This window comes from Staurois parvus, unplaced genomic scaffold (assembly GCF_062004578.1).
Source record: "Staurois parvus isolate SC_StPar_1 unplaced genomic scaffold, SC_StPar_1.0 ptg000232l, whole genome shotgun sequence".
Taxonomy (NCBI): Eukaryota; Metazoa; Chordata; class Amphibia; order Anura; family Ranidae; genus Staurois; species Staurois parvus.
Window position 1 is genome coordinate 2,700,434 of NW_028318028.1, and position 18,089 is coordinate 2,718,522.

The 18,089-nt window shown below is 40.6% G+C and overlaps 1 protein-coding gene and 1 long non-coding RNA gene across 2 annotated transcripts in view; one reads left to right on the top strand and one right to left on the bottom strand.

Moving 5' to 3' along the window:
* Positions 1-746: 746 nt before the first annotated feature.
* On the bottom strand, positions 747-16,200 carry LOC149460236 (uncharacterized). Its single transcript, XR_016313085.1, has 3 exons — positions 15,423-16,200; positions 3,060-3,199; positions 747-2,670 (listed from the first exon to the last, which is right to left on the bottom strand). It is a non-coding gene; the product is annotated as an uncharacterized LOC149460236 (long non-coding RNA).
* The window catches only part of LRFN1 (leucine rich repeat and fibronectin type III domain containing 1), a 240,561-nt gene continuing 237,868 nt past the window's right edge, over positions 15,397-18,089 (top strand). The window contains exon 1 of the mRNA XM_089679806.1: positions 15,397-15,727. The gene's annotated coding sequence lies outside the window, so the exon portion shown is untranslated. The remainder of the gene's footprint in view (positions 15,728-18,089) is intronic.

Below are 18,089 nucleotides of genomic sequence, written 5' to 3' on the forward strand. Positions count from 1 at the left end.
TCAGTACCAAAAGCGGTAACCCCGAGCTACACTCGGGCTTACCATGCGGCGTTGCACAGGGATTCCCTACAGCGCTTACCTTGTCCTTCGCTCCCACGATGCGTCCCCTGCAGCGTCCCCGACCATCTCCTCCGGCCGATGCCGGCATCTGGCTTCCGTGTTCCATTCCCTGTGACGTCGGGACGTACGGGCGCCGGAACCGGCGGCAAATTTGAAAATTTTAAAAAAATTACTTTTTTTAAAACGATTATTTCATAGCAAAACATTCCTGTATCAAAGCATTTCACATACATTTTGTCCCTACTGCTTTGCCCTGTGCCCTGCCTGCATTTTGACTGTTCTTTCTGCCTGGAAACTTAGAAAAGTCCACGACGTCCAAAAAGCGTCCCTTTAGGTCAAAATCGGTTTTAGACCAGCTAGAGAACAGCGATAGTAAATCAGAACCACTTGCAGAATTGAGTGATAATGATTTGTGGGGAAATTCGTCAGACACTGAAAACGATTTTGCGACTTTGCTCAGTGATGTGCGAACTTGGCGCTATATTTCAAATTTCAGTGTTTTTGGTTTGATTATATTATTGAATTAAATTTATTATTATTATATTATTATTTTTTATGAGTATTTATTAAGTAAGTAATTACTAAGAATTGCAGGCCTACAATACATAACACCAAATTTCCATGCAAAAAAATGGTACCGCTTTTGGTACAAAATTCCTGACATAATCATACTGCCAGGGAGGTTAAGTAAATTTAGATTTGAAGTGCCACTCGATGACATTAATGTCAAAATACACGTTTATGCCAATGAAAATCCAAATAATGCTAAAGCAATTTGGAGGCTATGTGCTCCTTTCATCAGGGAGTGACAGTTCACTAGAATGGCTCAGTGTTTATCAGCAGCTGGTTGTGGCAACATGAGGCTTGGCTTGATGTTTCAAATCTAGGTGTCATTATTCCAGTCATGGTCCATGGTGACCATGGAAGCCCTTTGGTGTTCAGAAGCTTGTAGCCTAGTTATAAACACCATTCCTACACTATTAGGCAATAACAAGAAACATTAGAGGGATCCAGGACCATACACCTATACCCCAAGCATATTTGCTGTAGAGATCCACCCTATCTATTTACCCTGGTGACTATTGTCACTGCAGCAGAAAGTGATGAAAAAAACTAAACTCTAAGTTGTCACAAGAGCAGTAATAGAGGGGAAATCTTCCAATGGAGACACTTATTCTGGTGACAACTGAAGGGATTTTCCCAGGACAGGATATCTGAATCAGACACAGACCGCAAACAAATTGACAGTTTGAGTCATTCCACATCGTCCCCAACATGAGAAAAAAAATTTAGTTTTAGCTTTCGATATGCTTGAAGGCTAAGAACTCTTTATTGATTACAGTTGCAAGACTTATTTTGGAAATATTCTTATTTCTCCTCTTCTTATCATTCTCTTGAAGATTGCACCTTTTAGATATATGTCCAAGTATCAAATGCTATTTCAGTGAAATATTAACAGGTTTTCCAGAATTAAGAAGCTCTTTTTAGTTGGTTTTAGTCTCTGACTCATTTCCTACACAAGTCTTTCCTAGAAGTGTAATAACATCTCATAAACCAGTTGCAAGGCTCGAGTTTACAAGGACTCAGTTTCAATATTGACTCAGCAATAAATATCCCAAAGACATCTTATCAGATATGCCAGGTGTAAGCCTTTGAATACACAGACATCAAAAGGGCAAACTTGGCATCCATTTCAAAGGATACAAATGTTAAAGTGAACCTGGCCTTGCCCATGTAGGAGGAAGCATCATTTTCACCTTAATGGTAGACCCAACAGGAAGTGAGCAGAAAAATCCCTACGTTATTTCCTAGCAGCTCTAAGGCTGGCCATACACTATACAATTTTCTGTCAAATTTCTGCCCAATTTCCTTTAGATTTACCTTCAACTATGTAGTGCAAAAGCCTGCGTAATTGGATACAATTGAAAGTGTTGTTAAGTTTGACCTCCTATTATATGGTGTTTGGTAAATCTAAACCAAAAATCTCAAGAAAATTGTATAATGTATGGCCAGCCTTACTGAGGACTCTCTCCTCATCCCCATGCAACAGCACTGAGAGTATCAGCAGTCATCACCTAGCACTAACACTGTTATATGGAAAGTAGGAAAATGATTCACAGGAACCACACACGTGAATGTAGTAAGTATTATTCTTTGTCCTGGTGGTAAACAAATGGGCATGGAATGAAGGCAAGGTGAACATAAGTAGCCCACAGGGCTCCCATTAAAATGGACCTGTTGTTCGCCCTACATGGGCAAAGCACATTTAATGTAAACCTCACCTCCAGGAAAAAGCAATATCCACTTTATCCGTTCAACTCACTTAATTCCCAGACACTCAAAATTTTTTTTTAAAAAGTGACCCTCTAGGACCATTTTATTCACCAAAGTCCCCAATCACTTGACACTCTCCAACATCTAGTAGAGGCCGCTGATTCACCTCTGCAGTCCATGCCTGCTGTCAAGTGGTCTTGTTGTAGCCCCTCATTGTGAAGGTATCACACTGCCATTGGAATCTTCAGGACCCTGCTGAAAGACTCTTCTTTTGGCCAATGAGCAGAATCCACATCACCAGTCAGCACTCCAAACGTCAGCACTCCAGTAAATGGTCTGCAAAAGATGTAAAGTTTACTTGTAAGACATGATGTGCATACACACTTAACCTCTAGTCTATGCTTTGTTAAGTGATTTGAACCTTTTTATACACATCAACAGCAAAAGAGGTGGTCACTTGAAGAAGGACTCTACCACTCTGAAGAAAGAGAACCTGGGACACAGCGTATCACATGACTATTGATTCACACCAGGCATTGAGAGATTTCATTTAGAGTCTTTATATAAATCAAATTGGCTATAAAGCTGAATATAAAAACAGTAGCACCCCTACCACCATTATGACTATAGTACTTACGGCCCAACTCCAGTTTTTGAAAATGGATAAAAGGTCCAGCAGTTTTTAAGGTATAGAAATATACTGTACCTTTAGTTGGACTGCTCACCTCTTTTCCAAGAATAATCACTGAAGAATCTTCATCCTTCTGGGTTTGATTGACACCAAGCTTCATCTAACCCCTTCCTGTGAGTCCAGGCAATGATGGACATGCCTCTTGGGGTTTGCCATCCTTCCAGCCAAGGATCACTGTACAGCAGAACAGAATGATGCTTACATGTCATTACATGAGCCCTATTCTGTGTAGCAGATGGAAGGGTAGTAAACAGAGAAAAGGACAACTCGAAAAAGGCATGTTTAAAAGCAAAGTATATGTGGAGAGGGGGCAAGGGGACAGAGAACTGGAAAGTGTGTGTGTGTGTGTGGGGGGGGGGGGTGCCCAGTTTACAGTCTGGTTTTAAACTGGGTAAGCCCAATTGCTTATGAGCCACAGGGGTTGATTTACTAAATCTGCAGAGTATAAAATCTGGTGCAGCTGTGCATGTAGCCAATCAGCTTCTAACTTCAGTTTATTCAATTAAGCTTTGACAAAAGGGCCTGGAAGCTAAAATGTTTCTATGCAGTGCTGCACCAGATTTTGTACCTTTCAGTTTTAGTAAATCGCCCCCAAAGTGTTGTTCCCCCCACCCCTATTTGCAATTTTGACAATTTATTCAGTAAAAATTTAATAGCTAAGCCTTTGTAATTATATATATACTGTATACACACTGCTCAAAACAAATTAAAAGGACACTTTGAAAACACATCAGATCAAATATCATGTTGGATATCTATATTGATATGGGCTGGGTAATGTGTTAGGAACAATGTCCCATCGTTTGATAGAACTGGAAATTATCAACCTACAGAGGACTGAATTCAAAGACACCCCGAAAATCAAAGTGAAAACATTATGCAGCAAGCTAGTCCATTTTGCTGACATTTCATTTCATGCAGCAACTCAAAATGGTACTCAGTTGTTTGTGTGGCCCCTACATGCTTGTATGCATGCCTGACAACATTGGGGCATGCTCCTAATAACACGATGGATGGTGCCCTGGGGTATTTCCTCTCAGATCTAGACCAGGGCATCACTGAGCTACTGGACAGTCTGAGGTGAAGTTATAGAAGACAGCTTCATGTCAAAGGTCATACACCATGGCAAAACTAAGCACAGCAACAAGACACGAGATATAGTAAAATGAATTCAGTGATGTGGATGCAGCTGTAAAGCCAGGGTTACATCACCAGTGTCTCAAGGAACCAGGGAGTGGAAATACAGTAATTCTTCCCACTACCCACAGAGCCACGTGAAACGAGGTTAGAGCCATGGCTGACAGCTGAGTGAGCAGAGAGTGACAGCAGATCAGACCATATTCCAGAGGGATTTCCGGCTATCATTGAGAGTGTTCTCTTAAATGCGCATATTGATTGCGCATCCGGTGAGTGCACAGTCTTTTATCAGTTTGGATACACCATCACCTACTGGATTAAACTACCAGTTTTTGGGAATCCGTGTGATCTTCCATACATCTAACCCACTGGGATATTGTGGACTATATGCTTACCTCTATCACTTTGTATGCATGTGTAGTCACGGCGCAGTGACACTGATAATGATTATATGTGTGGATTACAGGTTTTGCACTTTACTGTATGCACCATTATGGGTCACGTGCAGTGACAAGTACTATTTGACACTTTGAGTCACATCATTTATTTATTTATTTATCAGCACTTATAAGTCACTTTTGCTATGTTCATATTGTATGCATTATTTGTGGTAATGTTCTATTTAAGCGCTGCACCCATTGTTTATATTTTTATGGCATCATTGGATGGACCGAAACATGATATCCCAGAGGTGTTCTATTGGATTTAGGTCAGGCGAGCATGGGGGCCATTCAATGGTATCAATTCCTTCATCCTCCAGGAACTGCCTGCATACTCTTGCCACATGAAGCCATGCATTGTCATACACCAGTAGGAACCCAGGACCCACTGCACCAGCGTAGGGTCTGACAATGGGTCCAGGGATTTCATCCTGATACCTAATGGCAGTCAGGGTGCCTTTGTAGAGGTCTGTGCATCCCTCCATGGACATTCCTCCCTAGACCATCACTGACCCACCACCAAAACGGTCATGCCGAATGATGTTATAGGTAGCATAACATTCTCCATGGCTTCTCCAGACCCTTTCACATCTGTCACATTTGCCCAGGGTGAACCTGCTCTCATCTGTGAAATGCACAGGGAGCCAGTGGCGAACCTGCCAATTCTGGTGTTCAGTGGAAAATGGCAATTGAGCTCTATTGTGCCGGGCAGTGAGCACAGGGCCCACTAGAGGATGTCAGGCCCTCAGGCCACCCTCATGAAGTCTTTTTCTGATTGTTTGGTCAGATACATTCACACCAGTGGCCTGCTGGAGGTAATTTTGTAGGGCTCTGGCAGTGCTCATTCTGTTCCTCCTTGCACAAAGGAGCATATACTGGTCCTGTTGATGGGTTAAGGACCTTCTATGGCCCTGTCCAGCTCTCCTAGAGTAAATGCCTGTCCCCTGGAATCTACTTTATGCTCTTGAGATTGTGCTGGGAGACACCTTCTGGCAATGGCACGTATTGATGTGCCATCCTGGAGGAGTTGGACTGCCTGTACAACATCTGTAGGGTCCAGGTATCACGTCATGCTGCCAATAGTGACACTGACCCTAGCCAAATGCAAAACTAGTGAAAAAAACAGTCAGAAAAGGTGAGTAGGGAAAAAAACGTCAGTGGCCTCCACCTGTAAAACCATTCCTGTTTAGGGGGTCATCTCATTGTTGCCCATCTAGTGCACCTATTGTTAATTTCATTAACAGCAAAGAAGCTGAAACTGATTAACAACCCCCTCTGCTACTTAACTGACCAGATCAACCAGATCAATGTCCAAGGAGTTTAATCGGCTTGATGCTATACTCTGATTAAAAAGTATTCCTTTAATTTTTTTAGCATTGTGTATACAGTATATATATATATATATATATATATATATACACACACACACACACACACACACACACACACACACACACACACACATATAGTCATGGCCAACAATATTGGCACCCCTGCATTTATGTCAGATAATGCATCACTTCACCTAGAAAATTGTTGCAATTACAAATGTTTAGGCATTCTCAAGGCACTGTAGCTAATCTCCCTGGATGTGAACAAAAGAGAAAACTTGATCAGACATTGCAATGAAGGATTGGGATTGTTTGAATGGTGGCTAAAGAACCTCGATCAACTTCCAGACAAATTCAAGCTGACCTTCAGGCACCGGGTACAACCGTGTCAGCTCGCACTATACGTTGCCATCTGAATGAAAAGGGACGCTATGGTAGGAGACCCAGGAAGACCCCACTGCTGACACAGAAACATAAAAAAACAGATTGGAGTTTGCCAAAACTTACCTGAGGAAGCCAAAATCCTTTTGTGATACTGTACTGTGGACAGACAAAACAAAAGTACAGCTTTTTAGTAAAGCACATCATTCTACTATTTTCAGAAAAAGTGATGAGGCCTTTAAATAAAAGAATACAGTCCTTACAGTCAAACATGGTGGAGGTTCACTGATGTTTTGGGTTGATTTGCTGCTTCAGGCACTGGATGTCTTAGCCGTGTGCATGACATTATGAAATCTGAAGGCTACCAAAGAATTCTGGGGTACAACGTAGAGCCCAGTGTCAGAAAGTTGGGTCTCCGTCAGAGGTAATGGGTCTTATAGCAGGGTAACGGCCGAAAGAACAGGGCAAAAAGCCCCCAGAAATGGTTTCAGACAAAGCACTGGAGAGTACTGACCTGACAAGAAATTCAATTCCATAGAGCACTTGTAGAGAGATCTCAAAACAGAAGTTGGGAAAAGGAACCCTTCCAATCTGAGACACCTGGAGCAGTTGGTCAAATAAGAGTGGTCCAGGATTTCAGTAGAGAGGTGGAAGAAACTCACTGATGGTTACAGGAAGCGATTGATTTCAGTTTCAAGGGTGAGCTACCAAACATTAAATTGAGGATGCCAATAATTTTGTCCAGTACATTTTTGGGGTTTTTTGTGGAATGTGTCAGATTTGTCTTTTTGTCTCTCCACTTCTTTGTGTCATACTAATACAAACAAAACAAATGAACATGGGAATGCCTACACATTTGCAATTGAATTAATTTTCTGGGCAAAGTGGTGCATTATCTGACAGAAATGCAGGGGTGCCAATATTTTTGGCCATGACTGTGTATATATATATATATATATATATATATATATATAATTTCTGCATCATGGGGTCCAACTTAATGATTTATGTAATTAGCTTACGACTGGCAGAAACATTTTAGAGTCACTCCAGAAAATTATTTCAACATGCTTTTCTCTGAACACAAGATTGGAGAAATGTTTAATGCACCTGAATGCTGCTCTAAAATACACCTGTAAACATCACACTGTGCATATGCACATTAGATAACCTACAACTGCTTTCAAAGGCATTAAAAAAAGGCATATGTTTTTAAAAATTACTTTTTTTGCACCTATGTGCACACGTAGATGATAATATGAGGTCCTCCTGCACTTATATGGATCCTCCCTATCCCTAAGCTGCTGGCACTAATACCTAAAACCCCAAGGTGTATATGACTTAAAAAGAATATATCATAGTTCAGCGCTATAAATAAGTATACACTGATTCCCTCCAACAAAGTGATAGGATCCTAAATGGATCTATACATATAAAATATGTGACACAGTGGGGTTTATTTACTAAAGCTGGAGAGTCCAAAATCAGACTCCCTTCTGCATAGAAACCAATCAGCTTCTAACCTCAGCTTGTTCAATGAAGCTTTGGCAATGAAACCTGGAAGCTGATTGGTTTCTATGTAGAAGGGAGTCTGATTTTGGACTCTCCAGCTTTAGTAAATAAACCCCCGTGAGTCTTATATACACACGTGAACCATAAATAAATTCCTAATCCCCCTCCAATCCACACTTGAGGGATCACTCAATCACAAATGAATGGTGCAAAACTGTGTGCGCATCCCGATAAAATCCTATAACGTGTACCACACTTGACAACATAAAAGGTCCACACTAAAATAAAAATGCAAATACAAATCAGAACCCCCCACATAAATGATTATATACATAAATGAATAAAGTCCAAAATTGAAAATATCAAATATTGCTCCAAACATCAAAATCATGCAGGTGATATTGTGTAGTCGTGGTCACATCACAGATGCAAATCCTCAAATGGCCAAAATGCCCCCTCACCTCCTTACAGTGACCACATGGGCCAGCTTGCTTTTAGGATCACACCAAAATCCTCACAGGTAATTCTCACAGGATTTTTATTTTAGTGTGGACCTTTTATGTTGTCAAGTGTGGTACACTTATCACGTTATAGGATTTTATCCCTGTATAGGGATACACACACAGTTTTGCACCATTCATTTGTGATTGAGTGATCCCTCAAGTGTGGATTAGGAATTTATTTATGGTTCACGCATGTATATAACACTATTACTGTGTCACGTATTTTATATGTATAGATCCATTTAGGATCCTATCACTTTGTTGGAGGGAATCAGTGTATACTTATTTATAGCGCTGCACTATTATATATTCTTTTTATGTGCACACGTAGCCTACATGCTATTTTATAGGGTTCTCTGAGGATAAAAAAAAGTTGATCCAGAAGACTATAATGGCTGCTGTCAAGTGTACGGTTATTATCCTGTAAATAAGTGTACATGTAACCTATATATATATATATATATATATATAAATTAGAAAATAGATCTACTGTATGTACAGTTAGTTTCATAAGTTTGCTGTATTATCTGGCACCAAGCCATCAGTAGAACATCGCATGAGAAGTGGGGCCTCCATGGATTGGACTTCAGATCGGATTTCCAACATATCCCACAGCATTTCCCACAGATGGTCAACTGGACTGAGATCTAGAGATTTTGTCAACACTTGGAACTTGTTGTCTTCCTCAAATCATTCTTGAATTCACCAGACCAGGGCACCTTATTCCATTGCTCTGTGGTCCAGTTCTGATGCACACATGTCCATTGAAGGCATGTCTGGCTGTGAACACAGTCTGCGGACACACAACCTCATACACAACAACCTATGATGCACTGTGTGTTCTGACACCTTTCTATCAGAACCCATATTAACGTTTTCAGAAATTTGAGTTACAGTAGCGCTTCTATTTGATCAGACTACATGAGCCAGCCTTCACGCCCATGTGCATCAATGCGCCATAGCGTCTCATGACCCTATAGCCATTTTGCTGGTTTTCCTTCATTGGACCATTTTTGTAGATCCTGACCACTGCAGACCAGGAACAGAGCTGCTGTTTTGGAATTGCTCTGACCCAGCCCTATAGCCATCATAGCCATTATAATTTGGCCCTTGTCACTGTACCGCAAATTCTTACACTTGTCCATTTTTTTCTACTTTTAACACATCAACTTCATGGACAACATGTTTATGTGCTGCCTAACATATCCCACCCACTTCCAGGTTCCAAGATACTCAATGGTTTTCACTTTATCTGGTATTGGTCATAACGTTATGGTTTATTGGTGTGTATACGCATTTACCTATCTACTATCTATTTAACAAACTTATAAATACTGCATATGCATTGTGTCTCTCTGTACCTACACACACACACACACACACACACACACACACACACACACACACACACACACACACACACATATATATATACACATATATATACATATACACATACACACATTGGGTTTAGAAAAAAAATAACAATTTAAAATAATCACATTTTGTTGCTTTGCAGCCTGAAATGAAGACAGGCACAGTTTTTGTTTTATCCAGCTGTATTTACTTGGTGCATCTTATAGCATCCAGGTGAAAGATATAACACCAACATGTCAGAAAAAAAATAAATTCACTGAAAAATAAAACAGAATCACTGAGTTGGAAAAAGGATCGCCCCTTGAATCAGTGTTTTGTTAAAACACCTTTTTCTTTAATTCCAGCCCTTAGTCTTCTGGGATATGTTTCTACTAACTTTGCACATTGAGACTTTTGCAATAAATGCCCGCTCTTCTTTGCAGAACTGCTCAAGTTCACTTAAATTTTGCTGTGTGCTTTGGGGCATTGTCAACTTTCTTCCCATTGGCAACTTTCTAGCAGATGGCAGCAGATTTTCCTCAAGAATTTGATGACATTTAGCCCCATCCATTTGTCCTTCTACCCTCACAAGTGCTCCAGTCCCGGCTCCAGAGAACCCCCCCCCCCCAAATAACAGGATATTACCACCTCCATGCTTTACTGTCGGAATTATGTTATTTGCATGGTGAGCTGTATTAGATTTATGCCAGGCATATAGTTTAATGTAGATGCCAAATAATTAAATTTTAGTCTCATCTGACCATAACACCTTTTCCCATGTGGCCTCAGAATCTTCAAGGCGTGTTTTGGCAAACCTCAGTCATGACTGCATGTGGCCTTTCTTGAGGAGTGGTTTTTTTCTTGCAACCCTCCCATACAAGCCACTAGAGATGAGCGAATCGAACCAGGCGAAGTGGAATTCGTTTCGAATTTCAGGAAAAATTTGATTCGCGGCGAATCCGAATATTAGCATACTTCGGGTGCGCGAATCGGATTTTTCCCGATCAGCCGGCAAAAGTGTCCCTGCAGAGAGCTCCGCTATTTCTGACAGTTCTCTGACAGTTCCTTCACATGTACAGCGGTTGAAACATTGTATCTATTTGTTTCCATTTAGGATACAGATGTTTTTATTCGGAAATAAATAGATACAATGTTTCAACCGCTGTAAATGTGAAAGAACTGTCAGAGAACTGTCAGAAATAGCGGAGCTCTCTGCAGATACACTTTTTGCTGTACTGGAATACTTCTTCTTTTCATTCTTCTTTTCATTCTTCTCATTCTTCTTTTCATTTTTCTCATTCTTCTTTTCTTCTTCATGAAAAGAAGAATGAGAAGAAGAATGAAAAGAAGAATGAAAAGAAGAAGAAGAAGAATGAAAAGAAGAAGAAGAAGAATGAAAAGAAGAAGAAGAATGAAAAGAAGAAGAATGAAAAGAAGAAGAATGAAAAGAAGAATGAAAAGAAGAAGAAGAATGAAAAGAAGAATGAAAAGAAGAAGAATGAAAAGAAGAATGAGAAGAATAAAAAGAAGAATGAGAAGAAGAATGAAAAGAAGAATGAGAAGAAGAATGAGAAGAATGAAAAGAAGAATGAAAAGAAGAAGAAGAAGAATGAAAAGAAGAAGAAGAATGAAAAGAAGAAGAAGAAGAATCTTTTCATTCTTCTCATTCTTCTTTTCATTCTTCTTTTCATTCTTCTTCTTCTTTTCATTCTTCTTTTCATTCTTCTTTTCATTCTTCTTCTTCTTTTCATTCTTCTTCTTCTTCTTTTCATTCTTCTTCTTCTTCTTTTCATTCTTTTCATTCTTCTTCTTCTTTTCATTCTTCTTCTTCTTTTCATTCTTCTTTTCATTCTTCTTCTTCTTCTTTTCATTCTTCTTCTTCTTCTTTTCATTCTTCTTTTCATTCTTCTTCTTCTTTTCATTCTTCTTCTTTTCATTCTTCTTTTCATTCTTCTTCTTCTTCTTTTCATTCTTCTTCTTTTCATTCTTCTTTTCATTCTTCTTCTTTTCATTCTTCTCATTCTTCTTTTCATTCTTCTTTTCATTCTTCTTTTCATTCTTCTCATTCTTCTTTATGAAAAGAAGAATGAGAAGAAGAATGAAAAGAAGAATGAAAAGAAGAATGAAAAGAAGAATGAAAAGAAGAATGAAAAGAAGAATGAAAAGAAGAATGAAAAGAAGAATGAAAAGAAGAATGAGAAGAAGAATGAGAAGAATGAAAAGAAGAATGAGAAGAATGAAAAGAAGAATGAGAAGAATGAAAAGAAGAATGAGAAGAATGAAAAGAAGAATGAAAAGAAGAAGATGAAGAATGAAAAGAAGAATAAGAATGAAAAGAATGAAAAGAAGAAGAAGAATCTTTTCATTCTTTTCATTCTTCTTTTCATTCTTCTTCTTTTCATTCTTCTTTTCATTCTTCTCCTTCTTCTTTTCATTCTTCTTCTTCTTCTTTTCATTCTTCTTCTTCTTCTTTTCATTCTTCTTTTCCTTTTCATTCTTCTTTTCCTTTTCATTCTTCTTCTTCTTCTTTTCCTTCTTCTTTTCCTTCTTCTTCTCATTCTTCTTTTCATTCTTCTCATTCTTCTTTTCATTCTTCTCATTCTTCTTTTCATTCCTATTCTTCTTTTCATTCTTCTTTTCATTCTTCTTTTCATGAAGAAGAAAAGAAGAATGAGAAGAAGAATGAAAAGAAGAATGAAAAGAAGAATGAGAAGAATGAAAAGAAGAATGAAAAGAAGAAGAAGAATGAAAAGAAGAATGAGAAGAAGAATGAAAAGAAGAATGAGAAGAAGAATGAGAAGAATGAAAAGAAGAAGAATGAAAAGAAGAAGAATGAAAAGAAGAAGAATGAAAAGAAGAATGAGAAGAAGAATGAAAAGAAGAATGAGAAGAATGAAAAGAAGAATGAAAAGAAGAAGAAGAATGAAAAGAAGAATGAGAAGAAGAATGAAAAGAAGAATGAGAAGAATGAAAAGAAGAATGAAAAGAAGAATGAAAAGAAGAATGAAAAGAAGAAGAATGAAAAGAAGAAGAAGAATGAAAAGAAGAATGAAAAGAAGAAGAAGAATCTTTTCATTCTTCTCATTCTTCTTTTCATTCTTCTTCTTCTTCTTTTCATTCTTCTTCTTCTTCTTTTCATTCTTCTTCTTCTTCTTTTCATTCTTCTTCTTCTTCTTTTCATTCTTCTTCTTCTTCTGAGGATGAGGATGAAGAAGAAGAAGAAGAAGAAGAAGAAGTAGGATGAAAATAAGAAGAATTCCAAGCCGGCAAAAAGTGTATCTGCAGAGCTCCTCTATTTCTGACAGTTCTCTGACATTCACATTTACAGCGGTGGAAACATTGTATCTATTTGTTTCCATAAATGGAAACAAATAGATACAATGTTTCAACCGCTGTAAATGTGAATGTCAGAGAACTGTCAGAAATAGCGGAGCTCTGCAGATACACTTAGCGGAGCTCTGCAGATACACTTTTTGCCGGCTTGGAATTTTTCTTATTTTCATCCTACTTCTTCTTCTTCTTCTTCATCCTCATCCTCTTCTTCTTCTTCTTCATCCTCAGAAGAAGAAGAAGAGGATGAGGATGAAGAAGAAGAAGAAGAAGAAGTAGGATGAAAATAAGAAGAATTCCAAGCCGGCAAAAAGTGTATCTGCAGAGCTTCGCTAAGTGTATCTGCAGAGCTCCGCTAAGAAATAGCGGAGCTCTGCAGATACACTTTTTGCCGGCTTGGAATTCTCCTTCTTCTCATCCTTCTCCTTCTTCTCATCCTTCTTCTTCTTCTCATCCTTCTCCTTCTTCTCATCCTTCTCCTTCTTCTCATCCTTCTTCTTCTTCTCATCCTTCTCCTTCTTCTCATCCTTCTTCTTCTTCTCATCCTTCTTCTTCTTCTCATCCTTCCTCTTCTCATCCTTCTCCTTCTTCTCATCCTTCTTCTCATCCTTCTCCTTCTTCTCATCCTTCTCCTTCTTCTCATCCTTCTCCTTCTTCTCATCCTTCTCCTTCTTCTCATCCTTCTTCTCATCCTTCTCCTTCTTCTCATCCTTCTCCTTCTCCTTCTTCTCATCCTTCTCCTTCTCCTTCTTCTCATCCTTCTCCTTCTTCTCATCCTTCTCCTTCTCCTTCTTCTCATCCTTCTCCTTCTTCTCATCCTTCTCCTTCTTCTCATCCTTCTCCTTCTCCTTCTTCTCATCCTTCTCCTTCTTCTCATCCTTCTCCTTCTTCTCATCCTTCTCCTTCTCCTCATCCTTCTCCTTCTCCTCATCCTTCTCCTTCTTCTCATCCTTCTCCTTCTCCTTCTTCTCATCCTTCTCCTTCTTCTCATCCTTCTCCTTCTCCTTCTTCTCATCCTTCTCCTTCTCCTTCTTCTCATCCTTCTCCTTCTTCTCATCCTTCTTCTTCTTCTCATCCTTCTCCTTCTTCTCATCCTTCTCCTTCTCCTTCTCCTTCTTCTCATCCTTCTTCTTCTCATCCTTCTCCTTCTTCTCATCCTTCTTCTCATCCTTCTCCTTCTTCTCATCCTTCTCCTTCTTCTCATCCTTCTCATCCTTCTCATCCTTCTCCTTCTTCTCATTCTCCTTCTTCTCATCCTTCTCCTTCTCCTTCTTCTCATCCTTCTCCTTCTCATCCTTCTCATCCTTCTCCTTCTCATCCTTCTCCTTCTCATCCTTCTCCTTCTCCTTCTTCTCATCCTTCTCCTTCTTCTCATCCTTCTCCTTCTTCTCATCCTTCTCCTTCTTCTCATCCTTCTCCTTCTCCTTCTCCTTCCTCATCTCCAAGGGCATTTAAATTAAAGGTACAGTGTTCTGCACTAATATAAAGACTCTCTGAAGCCTAGAAACCCTTTTTATAAGTTAAATTCGTAGCGAATAAATTCGCATCGAATCAAATTTCTTCCTCAAATTCGGCGAATCAGCCGAATCGAATTTTTGAATAATTCGCTCGTCTCTACAAGCCACGTTTGTGGAGAATTTGTGATATTGTTATCACATGCACACAATGACCACTCTTTGTCATAAATTCCTCCAACTGCTTCAGAGTTGCTGTAAGCCTCTTCATAGCCTCTCTGATCAGTTTCCTCCTGGCTCTTTTATCCAGTTTGGAGTGACGTCCCGATCTATGGAGAGTCTGTGTTGTACCAAATACCTTCCACATCTGAATAATAGACTTCACTATGCTTCTAGGCATTGATAAAGACTTTGATTTTTTTTTGTATCCATTTCATGACTTGTGCTTGTCCACAACTTTATCCTGGAGATCTATTAACAGTGCCTTGCCACCACCCATAGTTGATTGTTTGCTTCAGTTGCACTACCAAGGACTGAAATACACCAGGAAAGCTCTTTTCATGCTGAGCTAATCAAAATGACCACAGCTGATCACAGTTAGAAATCAAATGGCTTTGTGTGTCATTAAGAAGGTAATTAGCTACACATGATTGAGTTTACAAGTCATTTTTAGGAGGGAGGTGATCCTATTTCGAATTCAGTGATTCTATTTTTGATTTTTTTTCTTTTCTGACATATTGATGTTAAATCTTTCATTTGGATGTTGTAAGCTGCACTGAGTAAATACAGCTGGATAAAACAATCTCTCTCTCTCTGCTCCTCTCCGCACATGTATGTGTATGGTGCAGTGCTGAAGAGTGTCGGTGCTCCTCCTCCTCCTCTCCTCCCTCCCATCCTCCTCCTCCTCCCTCCCCGTCACCTCCATCCTCCCCGGCCCCTCCACCCAGACTCACCGATCGGAGGATTGGACGAGGTGGCTCTGGCATAGGGCTCCTCCCGGGGGTCGGATGTGCGCCCATCTCCTGCCTCTTGGGAAGCTGCCAGGCAGCGCGGGGTGCGGTTGGGGGGGCAGCAGGATGGCACTGGATGGGATCACGGAGCCGGGCGCTGGAGCTATGGATGGAGCCGCTTTTGCCCTTTGAATGCCCCCTCCGTGCCAGCTGCTTTCCTGAGGCTGGAGGGGCGCTGCTGCTGCAGGAGGGGCGGCCGGCGCTGGCAGCAGGTTGGATGGCATGGCGCAGAGAGAGCCCAGCTGAAGGTAGGTGCAGCCCTGTGCCACACACCGCAGTGCCCACCTTCTAGTCTCTTCCTAGGCTCTGTGCACGGCCAGGTTGTCTCTTTATACCTCTTCCCGGGATAAGTTGTCTCTTATTGCTCAGGATGACCGTCTCTCTGGTGTTTGCATGTCTTTCTGCCAGGGTTGTGCCTTGTTAGAACAGAACATCTGTGGGATTATGCTTTGGCAGTGTTTTTCCCCCTTGGATTGTCTGTGGTCGGGTTGTCTCTAGATCTCCTCTATGCCGTCTTCTGTGTCCTAGGAAGGTATTGGAGGTTTTATCCTCTATGAGAGGGTTCTGCAATGGGTTGTCTAGGAGGTCTCGGTCTCCTTTTCCTGCCTGTCTCTGACATTCCCTGCACGCAGATGATTGCTGACTCCATGTTGTGGCTGAGCCTGTCTCCGACTGCCCCTGTCCATGGTGCTGAACTGACAGAGCCCACTGATCAGCATCAGCGGCAGTGCCGGCAATTCAGCACCATAGGCAAGGGCACCCAGAGACAGTGCCGGCAATTCAGCACCATAGGCAAGGGCACCCAGAGACAGTGCCGGCAATTCAGCATCATGAATGGAACACCCAGAGACAGTGCCGGCTATTCAGCACCATGGACAGGGGCACCCAGAGACAGTGCCGGCTATTCAGCACCATGGACAGGGGCACCCAGACACAGGGATGGTAATACCGCACCATGGACAGGGGAATCCACATACAGGGATGTTAATTCAGCACCATGAAGAGGGCAACCCAGCGACAGGGATGGTAATTCAGCACCATGGTCAGGGGAACCCATACACAATGATGATAAGTCAGCACCATGGACAGGGGCACTCAGACAGTGTCAACTGGTCAGCACCATGGACAAGGGCAGCTCCAACTGGTCAGCATTCTGTTCAGGGGTGCCTGTACACAGGCTCAGCTGCAACATAGAACTCATCTAGATTTTGGCTACCTTTCCCAACATGCTAATGACATCCATTGCAAGTGTTCTCCACCAGGATGAGAGCAATGTCACCCCCATACATTTCACTGCCCTGTGACATCAGATCATCCTATTCTAAGCATGACAAGGGGCATCAGCAACCTACATAGTGCAGCTAGACAGGTAAACAGCATGCATCTTGAGCAACACAGCAGTGGCATACATGACACTGAAGCTGGAACACACATGATGCATCCTTGAAAACCTCTGCAAGGTCTTTCTTATGGTGGACCCACATGCATCAATTTCATCATCTGATCGAATTGATAAATGATTGAGCAGCCATAACTTCTCTTGTCATCAAGCAAAACTTGATATAGATTAAATGCAATTGGCCAGGGTGGACAATTATCGGTTTGCATCTATCGGCTGCACTGAGATAGATCTGGTTGGGAGACTGCATATGAAAATGCAGATGTGATTGATTACTCATGATTGTATCTTCCCCCTATTGATCAAAACCTGCCATTTTGTAATATTGATAAAATGGTGGTTATAGATCGATTATTCTGATCAGAAGAAATTGAAAGGAAAAAGAGTAGTAATTTATCGATGTCAGCTTTATATATGATACATACTGATCTGCCAAAAACATATGAGACAAGAGTAAAATATATCTGTAAATAGCAATGTATAATGAATTTCTGCTAACAAATGTATACAGCATTCTTTTCACGAGTCAGCATCCTACATCAAACAGCATCCCACGAAGATGCCTCTTGCATCCCTGACATATGACACCAGCATAAATCTTACAGCCTTGACATATGTCACTGGCATACCAACAGCTAAGCCAGGAATTCTTATCAACAGATCCTCCAATGCTAAATCTGACCGACTCCATATATTCTGTAGTTATCCTGCTCTAATAGAGCTGCTGTCACCCCAAATATATGCATCTCATCATTCCCCAGGTATATATCACTAGATCATAAGCCTATACTGCTTTGTATGTCTCTGCAATACATAATGTGAATGTATCGGTTAGATTATGCCATATCTTTATATTGTCTTCAGCTCATTAATTGTTTGTTGTTGTCACAAGCTTGCAAATTAGTGGCAAACTGCCTGAAAAGGCGAGCAGCTAATTCAATGTTGTTCTGCAATAGTCATTAGGCGTTGAACTTCATTGCATATGTGTACACAAAATAAATGGGGTCTGTTGCATCTGTTTACGTGTCCTGACAGCTATTGACAACAGCAATGTATTCTAAAATAGATGGCCCTAGTCCTCTGTTGGTGTTCCCTCCTTCCCCTAACAAACCTATGTACTTGTTTCTGCATCTCGCAATTAAAACGGTGCATGGACATATCTTAGGTTTGTCCCTTGTGTTTTCACACTAGTAAATATCAAAAGTGAGTTA